Source organism: Schistocerca serialis, unplaced genomic scaffold (genome assembly GCF_023864345.2).
Source record: "Schistocerca serialis cubense isolate TAMUIC-IGC-003099 unplaced genomic scaffold, iqSchSeri2.2 HiC_scaffold_1212, whole genome shotgun sequence".
NCBI classification, from domain to species: Eukaryota; Metazoa; Arthropoda; class Insecta; order Orthoptera; family Acrididae; genus Schistocerca; species Schistocerca serialis.
Window position 1 is genome coordinate 112501 of NW_026047417.1, and position 7500 is coordinate 120000.

Below are 7500 nucleotides of genomic sequence, written 5' to 3' on the forward strand. Positions count from 1 at the left end.
ACCAGCTATCCTGAGGGAAACTTCGGAGGGAACCAGCTACTAGATGGTTCGATTAGTCTTTCGCCCCTATACCCAGCTCCGACGATCGATTTGCACGTCAGAACCGCTACGGACCTCCATCAGGGTTTCCCCTGACTTCGTCCTGGCCAGGCATAGTTCACCATCTTTCGGGTCCCAACGTGTACGCTCTAGGTGCGCCTCACCTCGCAATGAGGACGAGACGCCCCGGGAGTGCGGAGGCCGCCGCCCCGTGAAGGGCGGGGAAGCCCCATCCTCCCTCGGCCCGCGCAAGGCGAGACCTTCACTTTCATTACGCCTTTAGGTTTCGTACAGCCCAATGACTCGCGCACATGTTAGACTCCTTGGTCCGTGTTTCAAGACGGGTCGTGAAATTGTCCAAAGCTGAAGCGCCGCTGACGGGAGCGATTATTCCGCCCGAGAGCATCCCGAGCCAACAGCGGCGCGGGTCCGGGGCCGGGCCAGGTAGGTCCGTCATCCGGGAAGAACCGCGCGCGCTTGCCGGGAGCCCGAGCGCCCAAAGGGGCGAATCGACTCCTCCAGATATACCGCCGGGCAGCCAGCCAGGACACCGGGGCTCTGCCCAACAGACGCGAACCGAGGCCCGCGGAAGGACAGGCTGCGCACCCGGGCCGTAGGCCGGCACCCAGCGGGTCGCGACGTCCTACTAGGGGAGAAGTGCGGCCCCACCGCACACCGGAACGGCCCCCACCCCGCGGCGAGTGGAAAGGCAACCGGACACGACCCCGCCGCGGATTGCTCCGCGCGGGCGGCCGGCCCATCTGCCGAGGGCGGAGGCCAGTGGCCGGGATGGGCGTGAATCTCACCCGTTCGACCTTTCGGACTTCTCACGTTTACCCCAGAACGGTTTCACGTACTTTTTGAACTCTCTCTTCAAAGTTCTTTTCAACTTTCCCTCACGGTACTTGTTCGCTATCGGTCTCGTGGTCATATTTAGTCTCAGATGGAGTTTACCACCCACTTGGAGCTGCACTCTCAAGCAACCCGACTCGAAGGAGAGGTCCCGCCGACGCTCGCACCGGCCGCTACGGGCCTGGCACCCTCTACGGGCCGTGGCCTCATTCAAGTTGGACTTGGGCTCGGCGCGAGGCGTCGGGGTAGTGGACCCTCCCAAACACCACATGCCACGACAGCGGCAGCCTGCGGGGTTCGGTGCTGGACTCTTCCCTGTTCGCTCGCCGCTACTGGGGGAATCCTTGTTAGTTTCTTTTCCTCCGCTTAGTAATATGCTTAAATTCAGCGGGTAGTCTCGCCTGCTCTGAGGTCGTTGTACGAGGTTGTCGCACGCCACACCGCCAGCCGGCTGTGCACGCTACCGAGTAAGTACCGGTATGCGAACCGCCAGGCGACGGGCGCGCATCGCACGTTTAAGGAGACGCGGCCGGCCCCACAGGCGGCCACGACACTCCCAGGTCTGCGAAGCGGGGCAAACGCCGCGCGCTTCAGTATACGTAGCCGACCCTCAGCCAGACGTGGCCCGGGGAACGGAATCCATGGACCGCAATGTGCGTTCGAAACGTCGATGTTCATCGTGTCCTGCAGTTCACATGTCGACGCCGCAATTTGCTGCGTTCTTCATCGACCCACGAGCCGAGTGATCCACCGTCCTGGTTGATCTCTTTCATAGTTTACCACCATCTCTTTCGAGACAGTTGCATAGGCGGGACTGAGGCGGTGTGGCGGCCCTGTTCCAGCGTTCAGTGTCCAACGGCCTCACGGCCGATGGGCGTCGTACGGCTCCACACCGGAGCGGACAGGCAGTCGGGCGAAAGTCATTCAAAACCGCGCCAGGCGCCAGGTGCCGCAGGCCAGCCGCTCCAGCGCTTCAGCGCTCGTACCACACAACATTGCCTTTAGTTTTGAGACGAACGCGTGGTTCCGCACGCGGCGCACGGCTACTGCGAGCCGTACAGGTAGCTGCGTGTTGCGCGACACGACACGCACATCGAAAGACATGCAGTCTAGTCGGTAATTGATCCTTCCGCAGGTCACCTACGGAAAACCTTGTTACGACTTTTTACTTCCTCTAAATGATCAAGTTTGGTCTTCTTTCCGGTAGCATCGGCAACGACAGAGTCAATGCCGCGTACCAGTCCGAAGACCTCACTAAATCATTCATCGGTAGTAGCGACGGGCGGTTGTGTACAAAGGGCAGGGACGTAATCAACGCGAGCTTATGACTCGCGCTTACTGGGAATTCCTCGTTCATGGGGGAACAATTGCAAGCCCCAATCCCTAGCACGAAGGAGGTTCAGCGGGTTACCCCGACCTTTCGGCCTAGGAAGACACGCTGATTCCTTCAGTGTAGCGCGCGTGCGGCCCAGAACATCTAAGGGCATCACAGACCTGTTATTGCTCAATCTCGTGCGGCTAGAAGCCGCCTGTCCCTCTAAGAAGAAAAGTAATCGCTGACAGCACGAAGGATGTCACGCGACTAGTTAGCAGGCTAGAGTCTCGTTCGTTATCCGGAATTAACCAGACAAATCGCTCCACCAACCTAAGAAACGGCCATGCACCACCACCCACCGAATCAAGAAAGAGCTATCAATCTGTCAATCCTTCCGGTGTCCGGGCCTGGTGAGGTTTCCCGTGTTGAGTCAAATTAAGCCGCAGGCTCCACTCCTGGTGGTGCCCTTCCGTCAATTCCTTTAAGTTTCAGCTTTGCAACCATACTTCCCCCGGAACCCAAAAGCTTTGGTTTCCGGAGGCTGCCCGCCGAGTCATCGGAGGAACTGCGGCGGATCGCTGGCTGGCATCGTTTATGGTTAGAACTAGGGCGGTATCTGATCGCCTTCGAACCTCTAACTTTCCGTTCTTGATTAATGAAAACATACTTGGCAAATGCTTTCGCTTCTGTTCGTCTTGCGACGATCCAAGAATTTCACCTCTAACGTCGCAATACGAATGGCCCCCGCCTGTCCCTATTAATCATTACCTCGGGTTCCGAAACCAACAAAATAGAACCGAGGTCCTATTCCATTATTCCATGCACACAGTATTCAGGTCGGGCTTGCCTGCTTTAAGCACTCTAATTTGTTCAAAGTAAACGTGCCGGCCCACCGAGACACTCAATAAAGAGCACCCTGGTAGGATTTCAATGGGGTCCGCCTCGGGACGCACGAGCACGCACGAGGCGGTCGCACGCCTTCGGCTCGCCCCACCGGCAGGACGTCCCACGATACATGCCAGTTAAACACCGACGGGCGGTGAACCAACAGCGTGGGACACAAATCCAACTACGAGCTTTTTAACCGCAACAACTTTAATATACGCTATTGGAGCTGGAATTACCGCGGCTGCTGGCACCCGACTTGCCCTCCAATAGATACTCGTTAAAGGATTTAAAGTGTACTCATTCCGATTACGGGGCCTCGGATGAGTCCGTATCGTTATTTTTTCGTCACTACCTCCCCGTGCCGGGAGTGGGTAATTTGCGCGCCTGCTGCCTTCCTTGGATGTGGTAGCCGTTTCTCAGGCTCCCTCTCCGGAATCGAACCCTGATTCCCCGTTACCCGTTACAACCATGGTAGGCGGCAGAACCTACCATCGACAGTTGATAAGGCAGACATTTGAAAGATGCGTCGCCGGTACGAGGACCGTGCGATCAGCCCAAAGTTATCAGAGTCACCAAGGCAAACGGACCGGACGAGCCGACCGATTGGTTTTGATCTAATAAAAGCGTCCCCTTCCATCTCTGGTCGGGACTCTGTTTGCATGTATTAGCTCTAGAACTTACCACAGTTATCCAAGTAACGTGGGTACGATCTAAGGAACCATAACTTGATTTAATGAGCCATTCGCGGTTTTCACCTTAATGCGGCTTGTACTGAGACATGCATGGCTTAATCTTTGAGACAAGCATATGACTACTGGCAGGATCAACCAGGGAGCTGCGTCAACTAGAGCTGAGGCAGCCGGCCGCCCGGGAGTGTGTCCCGGGGGCCCGCGCGAACACGCAAGCGTCCGCTCAATTATTCTGCAAACAGGAGGAGGCTGAGCTCCCCTGCACAACACACCTCGAAACCCTCTCAGGTCCCGGCGGCGCGCAGCGCCGTCCTAAGTACTTGGTCGGGTTCGAGAGAGGCGCAAATCGCCCGGAGTTAGGCGAGTAGACGCTTTAGGTGCGACCACCCCGTGCTCCAAACTGAGCTTGCCGCTGCCGACAGAGGCCCGGGAGCGTGCTGTCGTGGCATTGCCGGCGGGAGACAACACGCGCCACCTACGGTGACCGGCAGCTCCAACGCCAGCGCCACAGAAGGTCAAAAGCCCCACTTGGGTGCCGAAGCGAACTCTCCCAGCACAGCGCACGCGCCAACACGTCCGCACAGCTGCGGATACAAAACCACCTGCGAGAACCGCTGGGGCGACCGAGCAGCAGACGGCGTCGCGGCGCCGAGCGCCGGGGCGGCGGCGCATCCTCAGCGCACACAGTCCTCAATCGGACCAGCACACTGCAGATGGCCACCGCGCTTCGCACCGGGCCCGCGAGGACCTGCTTATGGCCGCAAGGCGCCGCGAGCAGGGGGTGCCGGCCGCGCAGCTGCGCCGCCTGCCGCGTCCGTCGGCCGGCGCGCCTGCCACTGGCCGCCCCCACCAGCCGGCTGTAGCGCGTGCGCCCACGCACCGCGCTGCCAGCACGCCGGGCGGCCCCCCCTCACCGGCCGGGGACGGTCCCCACCCAGCCACCGCCGCGTATCGCCTCACACCCAGATCCCCTTTCACGTTCGTGGGCATGGTGGGTCCCCTTTCACGTTCCGTGGGCATGGCTGGGTATCCCTGAAACAACCGGTTAATAGCTCGACCGATCGTCGCCAACACTGATTCACCTCTAGCGAGAACAACCGCACCACAACGGGTTACCTGTTGTTCATTTGCGTAACGTCACCAGCAAACGTAGACGTCCATCGCCATTTGCAACGAGTATTGCATGCCTGTGTCAGGTGTCACAACACACTACGTCTGCCCACATAGACGCAACAACATGTGCACGCCTCGAGAACACGTGGAAGGTAGCCCCCGTACGTTATGCGGTGTCCATTGCGCGAACGACTGTCAGCCGGCCTCTGCAGGATGTCGCAGATGTGGAACGCGGTGCAACATGCTATCACGGTGTGTGAGAAGAGACGACTACGTCCGAATACACGCTCCACTACATCAACAGACTGCTCATGCTGATCGCCATCCAGGGCGTCCGTTCCTCCCACACGTCTGAATGGCGTACCACACTGCAATCCAGCTCTTATAGGGAGACGACACGTAGCTGCGTGCACAATATTTGGACTGTATGGTCTGCCGTTGCTAGGCGCAGTCGTCGTACGGTCACACATGTGCCACGATGTATCATTCAGTACATACGGACCAATGTGCAGTACAGTTTGTGGGTTTTGCGTACATCGGCGGACAGGTGACAGGCCGTACCACAACGTAGGCTGAGTACGTCGGCATGCGAAGGGCATTGAACATGCAAACTTCTCAACGACCAGCTTGCGAAGGCAGGGGGGAAGGGGGGGGGGGGGCATGTACGTCCTGCTGCTATCCACATTACAGTGTATAGCAGGAGCATGTGGAAAGTCAGCAACACCTGCAAGGTGTTTAACATGACGCGATACACAGGGGACCGGGCAGTGCGAATAGCGAACTATATTGCGAGGGTTGCGGTTAGGCAACACTACACTAATTTAACGAGTTGCATAACAATTACAGAGCAGGTTCAGCGACAACGTGCGTCAGGTTAAGGCGCAATATAGGTTAGGTTAAGGCACAACATGGGTTACGTTAAAGCACAAATTAGGTTACGTTAAAGCACAAATTAGGTTACGTTAAAGCACAAATTAGGTTACGTTAAAGCACAAATTAGGTTACGTTAAAGCACAAATTAGGTTACGTTAAAGCACAAATTAGGTTACGTTAAAGCACAAATTAGGTTACGTTAAAGCACAAATTAGGTTACGTTAAAGCACAAATTAGGTTACGTTAAAGCACAAATTAGGTTACGTTAAAGCACAAATTAGGTTACGTTAAAGCACAAATTAGGTTACGTTAAAGCACAAATTGGGTTACGTTAAGGCACAACATGGGTTACGTTAAGGCACAACATGGGTTACGTTAAGGCACAACATGGGTTACGTTAAGGCACAACATGGGTTACGTTAAGGCACAACATGGGTTACGTTAAGGCACAACATGGGTTACGTTAAGGCACAACATGGGTTACGTTAAGGCACAACATGGGTTACGTTAAGGCACAACATGGGTTACGTTAAGGCACAACATGGGTTACGTTAAGGCACAACATGGGTTACGTTGAGGCACAACATGGGTTACGTTGAGGCACAACATGGGTTACGTTGAGGCACAACATGGGTTACGTTGAGGCACAACATGGGTTACGTTAAGGCACAACATGGGTTACGTTGAGGCACAACATGGGTTACGTTGAGGCACAACATGGGTTACGTTGAGGCACAACATGGGTTACGTTGAGGCACAACATGGGTTACGTTGAGGCACAACATGGGTTACGTTGAGGCACAACATGGGTTACGTTGAGGCACAACATGGGTTACGTTGAGGCACAACATGGGTTACGTTGAGGCACAACATGGGTTACGTTGAGGCACAACATGGGTTACGTTGAGGCACAACATGGGTTACGTTGAGGCACAACATGGGTTACGTTGAGGCACAACATGGGTTACGTTGAGGCACAACATGGGTTACGTTGAGGCACAACATGGGTTACGTTGAGGCACAAATTAGGTTACGTTGAGGCACAAATTAGGTTACGTTGAGGCACAAATTAGGTTACGTTGAGGCACAAATTAGGTTAGGTTAAGGTACAATATGGGTTAGGTTAAGGTACAATATGGGTTAGGTTAAGGTACAATATGGGTTAGGTTAAGGTACAATATGGGTTAGGTTAAGGTACAATATGGGTTAGGTTAAGGCACAACATGGGTTAGGTTAAGGCACAACATGGGTTAGGTTAAGGCACAACATGGGTTAGGTTAAGGCACAACATGGGTTAGGTTAAGGCACAACATGGGTTAGGTTAAGGCACAACATGGGTTAGGTTAAGGCACAACATGGGTTAGGTTAAGGCACAACATGGGTTAGGTTAAGGCACAACATGGGTTAGGTTAAGGCACAACATAGGTTAGGTTAAGGCACAACATAGGTTAGGTTAAGGCACAACATAGGTTAGGTTAAGGCACAACATAGGTTAGGTTAAGGCACAACATAGGTTAGGTTAAGGCACAACATAGGTTAGGTTAGGGCACAACATAGGTTAGGTTAAGGCACAACATAGGTTAGGTTAAGGCACAACGTAGGTTAGGTTAAGGCACAACATAGGTTAGGTTAAGGCACAACATATGTTAGGTTAAGGCACAACATAGGTTAGGTTAAGGCACAACATAGGTTAGGTTAAGGCACAACATAGGTTAGGTTAAGGCACAACAT

The 7500-nt window shown here is 54.7% G+C and overlaps 3 non-coding genes across 3 annotated transcripts in view; all 3 read right to left on the reverse strand.

The window, feature by feature from the left end:
• Window positions 1–1306, reverse strand: part of LOC126435612 (large subunit ribosomal RNA) — a 4224-nt gene extending 2918 nt beyond the window's left edge. Inside the window, exon 1 of the ribosomal RNA XR_007580069.1 lies at window positions 1–1306. This exon is cut by the window's left edge and continues 2918 nt beyond it. This is a non-coding gene — a ribosomal RNA (large subunit ribosomal RNA).
• A 189-nt stretch (window positions 1307–1495) lies between these two features.
• On the reverse strand, window positions 1496–1652 carry LOC126435588 (5.8S ribosomal RNA). The gene has a single exon (XR_007580047.1). It is a non-coding gene; the product is annotated as a 5.8S ribosomal RNA (ribosomal RNA).
• Window positions 1653–2009: 357 nt separating this feature from the next.
• Window positions 2010–3928, reverse strand: LOC126435607 (small subunit ribosomal RNA). The gene has a single exon (XR_007580064.1). It is a non-coding gene; the product is annotated as a small subunit ribosomal RNA (ribosomal RNA).
• Window positions 3929–7500: the final 3572 nt, after the last annotated feature.